Consider the following 17,513-nt stretch of genomic DNA (forward strand, 5'->3'; position numbering starts at 1 on the left):
GCTTTACAAATGTGTGCAACAATTTGCGCGCTTCAATCCACACACAAATACAAATCAATCTGACCACAAGAAAAAGTGATTTACAAATGCCTGCATTCAAACCCGAATAAATGCTGATCGTTTACGTAAAATTGATTAAGTTCAGCTTCACGAATCCGATCATTTTGATCACAACATTCATCCTGTGGCACGGATACATTACTCATCAAGCTGCTTTCTTGAAGGGAAGGCTATGCCTGCAACATTTAAAAACTTAGTTTTATTTTTTCACTCAAAGCTTGCCGGAGCCACAGCTGAGGGTCGACACTCGGCAGTTAAAGTGCGCTTGAAGGAGTGCAGCTGTAAGTAAGCTGGGGCTGTGGTATTTCAGAATGTAGCTAGCGCTACTGAAGAGGATGAAGTTGGTGACATTGTTTTGTCAGGTAATTTCAAATACAGTGTTTCTATCAGCTCAGAAAACACACAAACTGTTTGTATGCAGTTTGTCAAACAGTGTGTTGCTAGCTAAAGGTCCATCTGCTGTTTTTCACAGAGAGAGAAAAAAGAGAGCTAACTTAACTCAGAGATGGAGAAAGATAAGACAGGACAGGAGAGGAAGACAAGGGGTTAGATTTACTGGTAAGGACTGCCCAGCTTACATGAAATCTCATCATTTTAATCACAGATTGGATTTGTATACGTTATGTTTTGATAAATGTTCACATTGTGAAACATTCTGCAGAATAATCTAAGCTATTACTAACTTTATTGTGTTAATGAAATGTTGCATGAAAACACTGGGCAGTCTTGTGCAGGATAAACCAGTTAGCTGCAGTACTGTGGTGAATTCACAGTAAAGCTGTGGCTGTGATGCTTATGTTAGGTTACAGTGGTTCCCAAAGTGTTTTTGCTAGGCCCCCCTTTGTTTTACAAGAAAAATGTTCGCGTCCCCCACTACCTAAACACCGTTTTTTGTGTTTACGTGTGGACGAGGAATACAGAGTTCGTCACGCAACGTCAAAGGTATGTGCTAGAGGTCTGCATTCCCGCGGCTGTCCCGCGGGAGCCGCGGGACCCGACCAGATTTCTTGCGGCGCGGGAATAAATTTCCAAATAAAATGCGGTAGCGGTCGGTAACTCTGGTGTAATTTGAACGGGAGCGGGCGGTCTGAAAATATAGCGTGCCCGACATTTTTTCGGAACAGCATATCTGTGATTTCCTCATTCTAATTGAGCACTGGTACAGCCAGTGCTCACGCCTGTTACACGCACTGAGCGCATGGATCAGTGCTTTTTGCAGTAGGCCACAATGCTGTATTCGTTTTTATTTATTTTATTTTTGCAACACGTTTTCCATGTTAAAAGATAAATGTTGCATGTTGACAGATAAATGCATCTTGTTTAAGAAAAATAAATACAATCATTGCACAACCTGCAGTTTTATCTGTTATCTCTATTTTTTGGTGGTACCCCATTTAAATGTGAGATTTTGGAAACCAGATCTAAATTTAGCGGGAACGGTCGGGTCGGGTAGAAAATTATTCTAAGCGGGCAGCGGGTGAACAAAGACTGAATATACAGCGGGAGCGGTCGGGTGCGGTACAAAACCTTGCGGGAGCGGGCGGGAGCGGGACTAAAAAAACATTCCCGCGCAGACCTCTAGTATGTGCCTTTTTTCACGTCACGCTGTGCGCCACACTATTGTTTACATGAGATGAATTGCAGAATGGCAGATAGAGACAAAATACTGTTAATCTGACTATCTTCAGGTATTACACGCTTGCATACACACACGCAGTTACTGTCCCTCCATTTAGAAAGGCAGAGGCGTCACGGTGTAATTATTTTATGTGTAGTTGTTTTATTCCTGTGTAATAATATTCAACATTGCTGTCAATACCTTTTTCAAAAAATGCCTCTCTGTGCAAAATGGATTCAAAAACATAAACAACTGTGGGATACTGTTTGTCCATGATTTGAACCGAGGGAACAAATCTTGGCAGGATCAGCCTGATATTATTTGTATCCCACTGCAGAATTATTAGGCAAGTTGTATTTTTGAGGAATAATTTTATTATTTATCAACAACCATGTTCTCAATGAACCCAAAAAACTCATTAATATCAAAGCTGAATGTTTTTGGAAGTAGTTTTTAGTTTGTTTTTAGTTTTAGCTATTTTAGGGGGATATCTGTGTGTGCAGGTGACTATTACTGTGCATAATTATTAGGCAACTTAACAAAAAACAAATATATACCCATTTCAATTATTTATTTTCACCAGTGAAACCAATATAACATCTCCACATTCACAAATATACATTTCTGACATTCAAAACAAAACAAAAACAAATCAGCGACCAATATAGCCACCTTTCTTTGCAAGGACACTCAAAAGCCTGCCATCCATGGATTCTGTCAGTGTTTTGATCTGTTCACCATCAACATTGCGTGCAGCAGCAACCACAGCCTCCCAGACACTGTTCAGAGAGGTGTACTGTTTTCCCTCCTTGTAAATCTCACATTTGATGATGGACCACAGGTTCTCAATGGGGTTCAGATCAGGTGAACAAGGAGGCCATGTCATTAGTTTTTCTTGTTTTATACCCTTTCTTGCCAGCCACGCTGTGGAGTACTTGGACGCGTGTGATGGAGCATTGTCCTGCATGAAAATCATGTTTTTCTTGAAGGATGCAGACTTCTTCCTGTACCACTGCTTGAAGAAGGTGTCTTCCAGAAACTGGCAGTAGGACTGGGAGTTGAGCTTGACTCCATCCTCAACCCGAAAAGGCCCCACAAGCTCATCTTTGATGATACCAGCCCAAACCAGTACTCCACCTCCACCTTGCTGGCGTCTGAGTCAGACTAGAGCTCTCTGCCCTTTACCAATCCAGCCACGGGCCCATCCATCTGGCCCATCAAGACTCACTCTCATTTCATCAGTCCATAAAACCTTAGAAAAACCAGTCTCGAGATATTTCTTGGCCCAGTCTTGACGTTTCAGCTTGTGTGTCTTGTTCAGTGGTGGTCGTCTTTCAGCCTTTCTTACCTTGGCCATGTCTCTGAGTATTGCACACCTTGTGCTTTTGGGCACTCCAGTGATGTTGCAGCTCTGAAATATGGCCAAACTGGTGGCAAGTGGCATCTTGGCAGCTGCACGCTTGACTTTTCTCAGTTTATGGGCAGTTATTTTGCGCCTTGGTTTTTCCACACGCTTCTTGCGACCCTGTTGACTATTTTGAATGAAACGCTTGATTGTTCGATGATCACTCTTCAGAAGCTTTGCAATTTTGAGACTGCTGCATCCCTCTGCAAGATACCTCACTATTTTTGACTTTTCTGAGCCTGCCAAAGGAAAGGACGTTGCCTAATAATTATGCACACCTGATATAGGGTGTTGATGTCATTAGACCACACCCCTTCTCATTACAGAGATGCACATCACCTAATATGCTTAATTGGTAGTAGGCTTTCGAGCCTATACAGCTTCGAGTTAGATAACATGCATGAAGAGGATGATGTGGACAAAATACTCATTTGCCTAATAATTCTGCACTCCCTGTATAAAGAGCTAACATCTCCAAAATGTCAGGAGTAGTTAGTCATTACAACAAGTGTTTGGGAACTAAAAATCAAGAATGTGGGATACTGTTTGTCCGTGATTTGAAGAGCCCAGCTCGTGCTCCCCATGAAGGGAAAACCAATTCTGCAGGGAGACCTACCTCGGCACTTGTCAAAGGCAAGATATGCTTCACCATATTTTCTAGGCACCCCCCCTGCAATGGCTCTGCGCCTTCCCCTAGGGGGCGGGCCCCACACTTTGGGAAGCTTTGGGTTACAACAAGTGTAGCAGAGTTTCATTTGCATTTAAGCTGATAATGCACAGACTCATTCAGTGAATTGCAACTTTATACCAACTGTATACGGTCTAAATAAAGACCGTATAAACTGTGTAGGGGATGGACATTAGCCAACACAGCTGTGAAACATTGATGACGTCTCGTTGAATTAAGTTGTGTAAAGAGCAGCAGGTCAGCTGATCACATCCTGCACACTAAGAAAATCTACTGAAGCTCACATTAGAAATGAAAGTTGAGTTGTGATTCTTTTCCCCTCGCTGAGCCACTACAACCAATATTAGTGTTCTCTCACCTGCTGAATCCCACTGTAACCCCGACTGTGTTTATTTCACTGTTTAGGTAGGGAGGCAAAGTCACCCTCTACAACGTAGGCAACAGAATACAATAATGTAAAAACAAATCTCTTGTTATTACTCTGTAATCTTGCCACATCTGAATTTGTCCAGTGCAGGCTAGCAGAGGAGCAGAAGCCAATCACAGGTGACACTACGTGGGGAACACAAAGTGTCAGCCAGTCTCAGGCTACGTCCACACGTACCCGGGTATTTTAGAAAACACCGTTTTTCTATGCCTTTTCGTCCACACGTAAACGGCGTTTTTGGTCACTGTGTTTACGTGTCGACGAAGAAAACGGAGAAAACGCAGCGTCAAAGGTGTGCGCCATTTTTGACGTCACACTGTGCGCCACGTTATTGTTTCGGTGAAATGAATTTCTACAATATTGTTATTGTTAATTTTACTTTCTGCAGTGTTTAAATGCTTACATATACGCACACAGTTACTGTCCCTCCACACATACGACTCTGTTCTGCTACTATGCTCCATCTTTGTTTACTATTTCCCACTGAGGCTTCTAGACTTCTGATTGGCCGACATTTCTACATGGTTAGGAATATATCGCCACCTGTTGCTTTGGCATGTTCCTGGCGGCGTTTTAAATGAAAACGGAAAATCTCCGTTTTCAATAATACCCGTGTACGTGTGGACATAGCCTCAGGCTCAGGCTCTGTCCACACTGGCCCGGATGGATTTGAAAACTGCGTTTTTGTCTGAAAACACTCCACGTCCACACTAGCGTTTTCAGTTGTTTTCACAGAGTTGCGCATCCACATTGAAACGGCTACGTTCCAGTCCTGTGCATGCGCGAAACGTGAGACCTGCCTCATTTCTGTCTGCCGCTTATTTACTTTCCGGCTCTTTGAAACGTCGCCGCAAAATGTCGAGGAAAAGCACCAAGTTTTTTAAATGGACTTTTAAATGGGCAATGAGGTGAAGTTGTTGCTGTGAGTAACACAAAAGTACAAAGTTGCAAAAGCGAGTGAGAATTAAAGAAGCTCTCTGCAGCATCTACAGACTGATATTAATCTTTAATAGGGCTGTCAAAACTGAGAGCAAACAAAACACCTGCTGTATAATGCCCTCCACTATCTTTGTTTAATTAGTCACATGACTGCATCACATGACTAACATGCGTCATCATTTTAGAAAGTCTCCGTTTTCTCCGTCCACACTCCGACGTGACCGTTTCCGTATGCATTTTCGAGAGCGTTTTCCATGAGAGAAAACGCCGTCTCAGTGTGGACGGGAGGCCAAAATGGAGAGAAAACGATGCATTTTCAAACGAAAACGTATTAGTGTGGACACGGCCTAACACATTCACATCCATGACCAACTCAGAGTCACTAATTAACATACAATCAATATCTTTCAGAGGAACTTGAAGTTCCTGGTGAGATCTCATAGAGAGCGCATGCAAACCAAAGACTGGCAAACAGGTCCAAAACCATCATCCTGTGAGATCACAGCTTTGTCATTATGCCATAATGTTCAAATCAATGAAAATATTCAGTATATCCTTATCCGGAGAGGTCATTTATAATGCATTAAATCCCACAAATTCAAGACAAGGTCAGATAAGATAATGGTAATATCAGTTAGAAACTAGAATCAGTACTGAACTGTAAAGAGATCTGATCAGTCCTCCTTCGGGCTTCTCCGTTGTTGCCAAGCAGTCAGAGATGGAGGTGATACTGGAGGAGATGCTGTGCAGCTGCTAATTGAGATCACAGTCATACATGTGTTTGTGCTAGGAGAGTTGTTTTGCACTGAATAGTCATTAGAGGGGGACCTGCCCCCTTTGATACTTATAAAACGGTGTCCTCGGGAAATCACAGTGTTATCTGATGATTCACATGTCAGCACATCTCATATCTGCAGATGGAACCAGTCGTTTAACAGTAAATTACTACAAGATCAGTGATACAGTTTTATCAGTCTGATGCTGTTTTAATCACAATGGTGCTGTGTTTCGTGTTTCACATTGTGTATGTTGTTTAGTACAACACCATGTTCCTACATTTCAAGAATAACACTGATTTAGCAAAATTATACTTTATTTTTTCTGATGTATGTGGGGGGTATGTAGTTATTTTAGGGCATATGTATGTAGATAAATGAAGGGAAACCAAAGATAGTGATCCAACGCCTCCCTCATCACTTCACAATCAGAAGCACATAGACTCTAACTGGTGTCCTGCTTTTAGAGTCCTGCAGGAAATGTGAAGAAGTGCAAGCTTTTCTTTTAAAAACAACTTTTAATCAGTTCAGAAACAAAAGCCTATAACTTGATTTTAAGTATATTGATATTTAAAAGAAATCACTACTGAATGAAAAGGCTTGAGCACTAAGTCATGTGATGTAAACGTCAACAGTGGGAAAAAATAATAAAAAGTGAAAATGGTGAATAAGCAAACATCTGGTTAAACTTAATACATTTGGTCAACAAAGGTATTTCGTATAGATCCCAATTTAGAATAGAATAGAATAGAATAGAATATAGAATAGAATAGAATAGCCTTTATTGTCATTGTACAGAGTACAACGAAATTGGAGTGCCACTCCCTTGGTGCAAGTTTCAATAATAAATATAAATGTAAAATATAAAAAGTACAAAAAAAAACAATCGTAAGTACTCAAACAATAGTATGTACAATATATACAGGATAGCAGCATTAATATAATGACAGTATGAATAGCAGCATAATATAATGACAGTGACGGTATGGAATAGGTTCAATTGTTTTTGTGCTTATTTACTACGGTGATAGCTCTGGGAAAGAAGCTATCCCTGAATCTGTTTGTCCTGGTTTTATGTGACCTGTACCGTCGGCCTGACGGTAATAGTTCAAACAGTTGGTTGCTGGGGTGAGAGTAGTCCTTGATGATATTGCCAGCTCTGCTGAGGTACCGAGAGTTTGCAGTGACCTCCAGGCTGGGCAGAGAGCAGCCAGTGATCTTCTGGGCTGTGTTGATGACCCTCTGCAGTACTTTCCTGTCTGCAGCTGAGCACCCTGCATACCATGTTGTTATGCCGTACGTTAGGATGCTCTCTATGGTGGCTCTGTAAAATGTCACCAGCAGCCTCTCCTCCAGGTTGTTCCTCCTGAGCACTCTCAGAAAGTGGAGACGCTGCTGGGCCTTTTTAACCACCGCTGTAGTATTTGCAGTCCAGGAGAGGTCATCAGATATCTGCACGCCCAGAAACCTCATGGAGTGTACCCTCTCCACACAGCTCCCGTGAATGTAAAGTGGGGCCGGGTCTGCTCTGCCCTTCCTGAAGTCCAAGATAAGTTCTTTAGTTTTCGTGGTGTTCAGTTGGAGGTTGTTAACTGAACACCACTCAGTCAGTCTGTTGACCTCATCTCTGTAGTCCGACTCATCCCCCCTTGAGATGAGTCCAACCACTGTGGTGTCATCCGCGAACTTTATGATGGTGTTTGAGAGATGGGTAGGGGAGCAGTCGGATGTGTAGAGCGTGAACAGGAGGGGACTCAAAACACATCCTTGTGGAGACCCGGTGCTGAGTGTGATGGTGCTGGACCGGTGGGGGCCGAGTCTGACAGACTGTGGTCTATTTGTCAGGAAGTCCTTGATCCAGAGGCAGATGGGGGTGGAGAGTCCCAGGTGAGACAGTTTCTGGACCAGGATCTCCGGGATGATATGATTGAATGCTGAGCTGAAGTCCAGAAAGAGCATTCTCACATAGCTTCCTCGGTGCTCCAGGTGACTCAGCGCAGTGTGGAGCGCTATGGTGATAGCGTCCTCGGTGGAACGATTTGTCCTGTAGGCAAATTGGTGGGGGTCCAGAGTGGGAGGCAGACCGGCCCTGATGTGCTGACAGACCAGTCTCTCAAAGCACTTCATCACTACAGGCGTAAGTGCAACAGGCCTGTAGTCATTTGGGCTGGCCACGGCTGTCTTCTTGGCGATGGGGATGATGGTGGAGGTTTTGAGGCAGGGCGGGACGGTGTTTGATGACAAGGAAAGGTTGAAGATTTTAGTGAAGACTCCGGTCAGTTCGTCAGCACATGCTCTGAGAACCTTTCCATGTATTCCATCAGGACCTGCCGCCTTCCTGGGATTCACTGACCTTAGAACACACCTCACTTGGTGCTCCCTAAGTGTTAGTGTGCCAGTGCTGGGGGCGGGTGGAAGTGGTGTGGCAGCTGAGGGCTTGGTCGTCTCAAAGCGGGCGAAGAAACGGTTTAGATCCTCAGCCAGTGAGGCATCAGTCCTAGATGTTGCCTGGTTATTGCTTCTGTAGTTGGTAATGTGATTGATCCCCTGCCACATTTTTCTGGGGTCGTTGTCAGCAAAGTGATCTTCAATCCTCCTCCTATAGGGCTTTGGAGCGTGATGTCACGGGGGGTGGGCGTGGAAAGGATTTTGGCCCGATCCGCCATTTTGGGGGTCTAGCGCAAGTGAAAAGGGAGCGAAGTCACACACACCAGCCATGGTTCGTATTTGCTGTGTGGTCGGCTGCAATGTTCGATCACACGACCGGCAAGAGAATAAGGTTGAAAATGGTTTATCTTTTCATTCTTTCCCAACCTGGAAGCAACATGAGCAGCTCGTGTATTGATGTTACCAAACGAAGGCGTCTAGCCTGGATAGCAGCTGTGAGACGAGCTGACGTGCAGTTCTCTTCCATCTCCAAATATCTGTTGGTGCTCCAGACATTTTCATTCCGGTAAGTTCTAAATATGTTCATATCACTCTTTATAGCCTATTAGTTTTATTTTCTATGCGCTCTGAGGTCATAGCAAATTAGAACAAACATCCTTGGTGGCGCTGTCACTTGGTGTTCGCTCGCTCTGTGGTAGAGTATCACTTCCTGTTCCTGCTCAAACACAGTGGTGTTTCTGAGTAGCTTATTTGCTTAGCGATTTAATTAACAACTTTTAAATACATTCTTCTTTCATAGTATAATCTTCACGTGCTTCCTCCGAAGCACACTTTCTGTGTACTCACTACCTAATTTATAGCCAAAGTATTCACTCACTGTCTCTGTACTGTCTCGCTAGCCTAGCTTAGCTCGTAGCCGACTCATTAGCACCATGGCTACTTCACCTGTCCCTCCTGCACTTTCTTGCTCATTGTGTCAGATGTTTAGTTACTCCTCGGCCTCCTTTAGCAGTAATGATATCTGTAACAAATGTAGCATATTTGCAGCGCTGGAGGCCAGGATTACTGAATTGGAGACTCGGCTTCGCACCCTTCATTCACCCGCAGCTAGCCAGGCCCCTGTAGCTGGTGCAGCCGAAAATAGCGTAGGCCCCGCTAGCTGTTCCCCGGCAGGTCCCAAGCAGCTGGGGAATCAGGGCGGCTGGGTCACGGTGAGGAGGAAGCATAGTCCTAAACAGAAGCCCCAGGTACACCACCAACCCGTTCATGTGTCTAACCGTTTTTCCCCACTCGGCGACACACCCGCCGGGGGTCAAACTCTGGTAATTGGCGATTCTGTTCTCAGACATGTGAAGCTAGAGACACCGGCAACCATAGTCAATTGTCTTCCAGGGGCCAGAGCAGGCGACATTGAAGGAAATTTAAAACTGCTGGCTAAGGGTAAACGTAAATTCAGTAAAATCATAATTCACGTCGGCAGTAATGACACCCGGTTACGCCAATCGGAGGTCACTAAAATCAATATTGAATCGGTGTGCAACTTTGCCAAAACAATGTCGGACTCTGTAGTTTTCTCTGGTCCCCTCCCCAATCAGACCAGGAGTGACATGTTTAGCCGCATGTTCTCCTTAAATTGCTGGCTGTCTGAGTGGTGTCCCAGAAACGATGTGGGCTTCATAGATAATTGGCAAACCTTCTGGAGGAAACCTGGTCTTGTTAGGAGAGACGGCATCCATCCCACTTTGGATGGAGCAGCTCTCATTTCTAGAAATATGGACAAATTTATTAAACCCCCCAAAATATGACTATCCAGAGTTGGGACCAGGAAGCAGAGTTGCAGTCTTACACGCTTCTCTGCAGCTTCTCTCCTCCTGCTACCCCCCCAAAAACCCATCTCCATAGAGACTGTGTCAGCTTCCAAAAAGACAAAAAACAAACTAAAAACCAGCAACAAACAACTTAAACATAAACAATCACAAAGAAAGAACAATACAGTATCCACATCTGAACCAAAGAGTAAAACAGTGAAATGTGGATTATTAAATATTAGGTCTCTCTCCTCCAAGTCTCTGTTAGTACATGACTTAATAATTGATCAACAAATTGATTTACTCTGCCTTACAGAAACCTGGTTGCAGCAGGATGATTATGTTAGTTTAAATGAATCAACACCCCCGAGCCATTCTAACTACCAGAAATCTCGAAGCACAGGCCGAGGGGGCGGTGTGGCAGCAATTTTTCACACCAGCCTATTAATTAATGAAAGACCAAGACAGACTTTTAATTCATTTGAAAGCCTGATGCTTAACATTGTCCACCCCAGCTGTGAAACTCAGAAACCAGTCTTACTTGTTATCATCTATCGTCCACCTGGGCCTTACACAGAGTTTCTGTCTGATTTCTCAGACTTTTTATCTGATTTAGTTCTGAGCTCAGATAAAATAATTATTGTGGGTGATTTTAACATCCATGTAGATGCTAAAAATGACAGCCTCAACATGGCATTTAATCTGTTATTAGACTCAATTGGTTTCTCTCAAAATGTAAAAGAACCCACCCACCACTTTAATCACACTCTAGATCTTGTTTTAACATATGGCATCGAACCTGAACATTTAACAGTGTTTCCTGAAAACCCTCTCCTGTCTGATCATTTCCTGATAACATTTACTTTTACAATAATTGATTACACAGCGGTGAAGAGTAGACTTTATCAAAGTAGATGTCTTTCTGAAAGCACTGTAACTAAGTTTAAGAATATAATCCACCCACTGTTATCATCTCCAATGCCCTGTACCAACACAGAGCAAAGCAGCTATCTGAACGCTACCCCAACAGAGGTCGATTATCTTGTTAATAATTTCACCTCCTCACTACGTACGACTCTGGATACTGTAGCTCCTGTGAAAACTAAGGCCTCAAATCAGAAGTACCTGACTCCGTGGTATAATTCTGAAACACGTACCCTAAAGCAGATGACTCGTAATCTGGAGAGGAAATGGCGTGTTACAAATTTAGAGGATCATCATTTAGCCTGGAGAAATAGTTTGCTGCTTTATAAGAAAGCCCTCCGCAAAGCCAGAACATCTTACTATTCATCACTGATTGAAGAAAATAAGAACAACCCCAGGTTTCTCTTCAGCACTGTAGCCAGGCTGACAAAAAGTCAGAGCTCTTTTGAGCCAACCATCCCTTTAACGTTAACTAGTAATGACTTCATGAACTTCTTCACAAATAAAATTTTTATCATTAGAGAAAAAATTACCAATAATCATCCCACAGATGTAATATTATCTACAGCTACTCTTAGTACCATTGATATTAAGTTAGACTCTTTTTCTCCAATTGATCTTTCTGAGTTAACTTCAATAATTACTTCCTCCAAACCATCAACGTGTCTTTTAGACCCCATTCCTACAAAACTGCTCAAAGAAGTCCTGCCATTAATTAATTCTTCGATCTTAAATATGATCAACCTATCTCTAATAATCGGCTATGTACCACAGGCCTTCAAGCTGGCTGTAGTTAAACCTTTACTCAAAAAGCCATCTCTAGACCCAGCAGTCTTAGCTAATTATAGGCCAATCTCCAACCTTCCTTTCATATCAAAAATCCTTGAAAGAGTAGTTGTCAAACAGCTAACAGATCATCTGCAGAGGAATGGTTTATTTGAAGAGTTTCAGTCAGGTTTCAGAGCTCAGCACAGCACAGAAACAGCTTTAGTGAAGGTTACAAATGATCTTCTTATGGCCTCTGACAGTGGACTCATCTCTGTGCTTGTCCTGCTAGACCTCAGTGCAGCGTTCGATACTGTTGATCATAATATCCTATTAGAGCGATTAGAACATGCTGTAGGTATTACAAGTACTGCGCTGCAGTGGTTTGTATCATATCTATCTAATAGACTCCAGTTTGTGCATGTAAATGGAGAGTCCTCTTCACACACTGAGGTTAATTATGGAGTTCCACAGGGTTCAGTGCTAGGACCAATTCTGTTTACATTATACATGCTTCCCTTAGGCAGCATCATTAGAAGACATAGCATACATTTTCACTGCTATGCAGATGACACCCAGCTCTATCTGTCCATGAAGCCAGATAACACACACCAATTAGTTAAATTGCAGGAATGTCTTAAAGACATAAAGACCTGGATGGCCGCTAACTTTCTGCTTCTTAATTCAGATAAAACTGAGGTTATTGTACTCGGCCCTGAAAATCTTAGAAATATGGTATCTAATCAGATTCTTACTCTGGATGGCATTACCTTGGCCTCCAGTAACGCGGTGAGGAACCTTGGAGTCATTTTTGACCAGGACATGTCCTTCAACGCACATATTAAACAAATATGTAAGACTGCTTTCTTCCATTTGCGCAACATCTCTAAAATTAGAAATATCCTGTCTCAGAGTGACGCGGAAAAACTAGTTCATGCATTTATTACTTCCAGGCTGGACTACTGTAATTCATTATTATCAGGATGTCCAAAAAACTCACTGAAAAGCCTTCAGCTAATCCAAAATGCTGCAGCAAGAGTCCTGACAGGGACTAGAAAGAGAGAGCATATTTCTCCTGTTTTGGCTTCCCTTCATTGGCTTCCTGTTAAATCCAGAATTGAATTCAAAATCCTGCTCCTCACATACAAGGTCTTAAATAATCAGGCCCCATCTTATCTTAATGACCTTGTAGTACCATATCACCCTATTAGAGCGCTCCGCTCTCGCTCTGCAGGCCTACTTGTTGTTCCTAGAGTATTTAAAAGTAGAATGGGAGGGAGAGCCTTCAGTTTTCAGGCCCCTCTTCTGTGGAACCAGCTTCCAGTTTGGATTCGGGAGACAGACACTATCTCTACTTTTAAGATTAGGCTTAAAACTTTCCTTTTTTCTAAAGCATATAGTTAGGGCTGGACCAGGTGACCCTGAATCCTCCCTTTGTTATGCTGCAATAGATGTAGGCTGCCGGGGGATTCCCATGATGCATTGAGTTTTTCCTTTCCAGTCACCTTTCTCACTCACTATGTATTAATAGACCTCTCTGCATTGAATCATATCTGTTATTAACCTCTGTCTCTCTTCCACAGCATGTCTTTATCCTGTCTTCCTTCTCTCACCCCAACCGGTCGCAGCAGATGGCCGCCCCTCCCTGAGCCTGGTTCTGCCGGAGGTTTCTTCCTGTTAAAAGGGAGTTTTTCCTTCCCACTGTCGCCAAAGTGCTTGCTCATAGGGGGTCATATGATTGTTGGGTTTTTCTCTGTATCTATGAAGCGCCTTGAGGCGACTTTTGTTGTGATTTGGCGCTATATAAATAAAATTGAATTGAATTGAATTGAAATTGAATTGAATCCTACTGAGTGATTTTGCAGAACTACCTTCTATCTATAGAGATGCTAATTATTTGGCATTATTGCAGCAAACCAGCCTATGAAATGGATGAAACATCGTGACTGGGTTCCAGCGCTACACAAGGGACCTGCTGCAAACATACCACCATGCCAATCAGATTACTTCTTCCATGTGAGGGTGAAGAGGGGACCCTTCTGGATAAGATGGTGAAGGTTTGCTGCGTTTTGGTGAACAGTGTGATAATAAAACCAGGGAAGAATGAAACCTGCTCCTGTTAAATATTCTTAAGTCTTGTGCTGTTAAAATTGCTGTATTTTTTCAAAAGATACAGTAAATAATGTTAGTAGTGGGTGATGTCATGTAAACACTCATGATTTTGTGTAAACATTTTGTCATTTGTAAACTATAAATGACATGGATTCTACATTGTAACTGATGTGATGTTCTATAAGGTGGTTTCAATTAAAAAAAAAAAAGAGGCAAAAATTAGTTTGTTTCTTTATTCAACTTTTGAACAGTGGTACTCAGTCAGTATATATTCAGTAAATGCAAATTATTTACACGGCAGTGCACTACAGGCATAAATCTAGACCCCTAGATAAAACATTATGGGTCATTCCCACAACCCACAGCTTTACTGTGTTCCAGCAAAGTATCCAATAGCAGTGACAACTCCTCCAAAGTAGCAAGTGGGATTTTTCTGTTTTGAGGACAGCTCCTTTTACCTGTCACTACAGATGGTCTGTTTAGGTTTTGATCAAGAGCCTTTTTTTGGGCAGCTGAAGAGGAGAAGTCTATCTTATGGCCAACCTCTGGCTGTATCTTGGTCATATTACCCAGCAAAACCCAGTATGCAGGTTCATCTGTAACAGTCCTTGTGCCACGGATCAACACTGTTGCTTCTACATTAAACAGAAGAGCAGCGACATGGCTGCAGGTCTCTGCGACTCCGGCCATACAGGTGCAGTGGGCGGCTTCAACCTTCCCTGTGATGCTCACAGTGACCCATGGCTGCAATGCTGGTTCATTCAGTCTTTGAGAGTGCAGGACCTGAAACACACACAGACAAAGTTCATTTAAAGACAAGAACTATGAGCCAAGGCCGACGTAAATGTTCAAATTCAAATTTTATTTGTCACGTACACAGTCATACACAGTACGATATGTAGTGAAATGCTTGGTGAAATGTGTTTTATCTACTTTATCATAAATGTAACAAAGTGTTTAGAAAGTTAGCACATACATGTAATTTTTCATTTCTTTATGTGTCCAGCTATAGAACGCTGCATGTTATAGTGTAAATCTGCCTGCAGAAAATGAACCTAAAGTATGTACCGGTAATGCAAGGATGTCATCACTTTAGAGATGGAGAAAGCATAAAGTAACAATTATGAATCCCTTAATATGATAAGGAGATTCTGCAGGTCATTGATCTGTGATGGTCGGCTGTGTGGCAGGCAGGATGAGGACCCAATCGCAAAACTCACGGACTCAAGGGATGAACTCAAAAGGCAGCTTTATTGCTGACAAGATGACAGGAAAATACAAAACTTAAACTGGGCACAATAAACTAATACTTGGAGAGAGACACAGGGAAATCCACGCAGCATGAGGGAGACTACGACACAGAACTGAGGGAGACGCAGACATAAATACACAGAGGGTTAACGAGGGAAGTGGGAGCACATGGGGAACACAGCTGACACAGATAATCATAACGAGACAGGGCAGGAGTGAACACAACATGACGCATACTGACGAGAGACTGTCAAAGTAAAACAGGAAGTACAGAGGTTCAGACAAGAGGAGAGAGCACGGGGAGAACACAGACATAACAGGCTGGGGAAAACATGGAATAAAACACGAAAGGGGACAAGGGCTCATGAATACATAGAGGGGCACACAGGGGGTGAGAGTCACAAAGGGAAAGCACACAGGGAACCACATAATAGGGCAACTCAGGAAACAGAACCTAAACAGGGAACTGAATACAAAAATACAAGAGAACTAAGAATACTGGGCCAACACGGCCCAGGACCATGACATGATCAATATATAAAATTAAAATAAATTGTATTTTTAGTGACACAAGATACAAACATGGAAGCAAGATGTTTAATTAGGATTATTTATAATAAATATGAATAAATTAGTGCAATTTCTTTAACCATAAAGAATAACAATCCTTCAGGAGAATGTCACATCAATGCACTGAACTCGCTATGTTATCCACCTAACAGCCTCCACATGTTCTCACTGTAATTTCCCCTCATGAATGAATTTATGCTGCACTAATCTGAATGTTTGCAAGGAAATCAAACGCATTTCACTCGCAGTACTCGAGCTGACTTACCTTTGCTTGAATGACGACTTGTACGCGCTGATTCCACAGATAAGGTACGAAAATATGTCAGGCTACGTCAGTAGCGGTTGGTCTTCAGGGTTTCTACTCCACGGCCGTATTTCATACGGGTCCACATTTCCAATGCACGCTATTTTCTGCAAGTACCGCTGCTTCGCCTCTGAATGAAATCGGTCTCTATACAGTTCATTCTCTTTTGAGCTGCTTTTAAGCATCTTTCTTGTAGTTGTCGTTCCAACACAGTGTGTTTGGTTTGATTCGTAGACCCCGAAAATGGCGCTGCGCTCCCATAATGCATTGCGGCGTGACGTCAACTCCAAAGCCCTATAGGCAGCCTTAGCTTTCCTGATGCCTCTACTCAGGTCTGCCCTGGCCGCCCTATACGCAGCCCTGTCCCCTGACTTGAAGGCAGTGTTGCGGCTTTTTAGGAGGGATTGCACTTCGCTATTCATCCAGGGTTTTTGATTTGGAAACACCCTGACTCTTTTGTTGACGGTGACATTGTCAACACAGTTCCTGATGTACGAGAGTACAGTGTCCGTGTACTCCTGGAGGTTGTGGCTGGAGAATAAATCCCATACAGTTGTTGAGAAGCAGTCCTGCAGTTGAGAAAGGGCTCCTTCAGGCCAGGTTTTTATTGTCTTTGTCTGGGGCTTTGTTTTTCTCAGCAGGGGGGTGTAGGTGGGGGTGAGGGACATGCAGAGGTGGTCAGATCCAGCCAGGTGGGGGAGGGGTGTCGCTATGAAAGCATGCCTGATGTTTGAATAGACATGGTCCAAAGTGTGTTCTCCTCTCGTAGCAAAGTCCACGAACTGGACAAATTTAGGAAGCACAGTCTTTAGGCACGCTTTGTTAAAGTCGCCGGCGACAATAAAAACCCCATCGGGGTGGGCAAGCTGTTGTTTGTTTATGGTGTTGAGCAAGAGGCTGAGAGCCGTGCTAACGTTAGCATCCGGCGGTATATAAACAGCTATCACAATAACTACTGTAAACTCCCTCGGGATGTAAAAAGGTCTGCACGAGACTGCCAGAACCTCCCAATCAGGAGAACAGTGTGTGTGAATGATCCTGCTGTTACAACACCACTATTTATGCACGTAAACACATAGCCCCCCTCCTCTGCTTTTACCTGAGTTGCTGTTTCTGTCATGCCGGTGTAGCGTGCGGCCTGCTAACTCGACTGCAGCGTCGGGAAGCCACGTCTCCGCAATAAGAATAATGCTGCAGTTACGTGCAAAGCTTGTGTTGGCTATCTGTAGCTCCAATTCGTCAAGTTTGTGGGTGATGGATCTGGCGTTCGATAGGAAAAGGCTCGGAAGTGCTGGCCGGTGTGGATGTTTGCGTAGCCTAGCGTCTGAGCCCGACCGGCATCCCCTCTTCTGCTTTCTTTCCCTCCGTCGCCTTCTACGCTTGCTGGGCGGGCAGACCATCCACGGTGACCCTGGCGGTCTTGTTATCTCCACCAGGATGTTGTGTGTTCGCTGATAGTCGCCAGAAACAGACAAACT

Source organism: Astatotilapia calliptera, chromosome 1 (assembly GCF_900246225.1).
Source record: "Astatotilapia calliptera chromosome 1, fAstCal1.2, whole genome shotgun sequence".
Lineage (NCBI taxonomy): Eukaryota > Metazoa > Chordata > Actinopteri > Cichliformes > Cichlidae > Astatotilapia > Astatotilapia calliptera.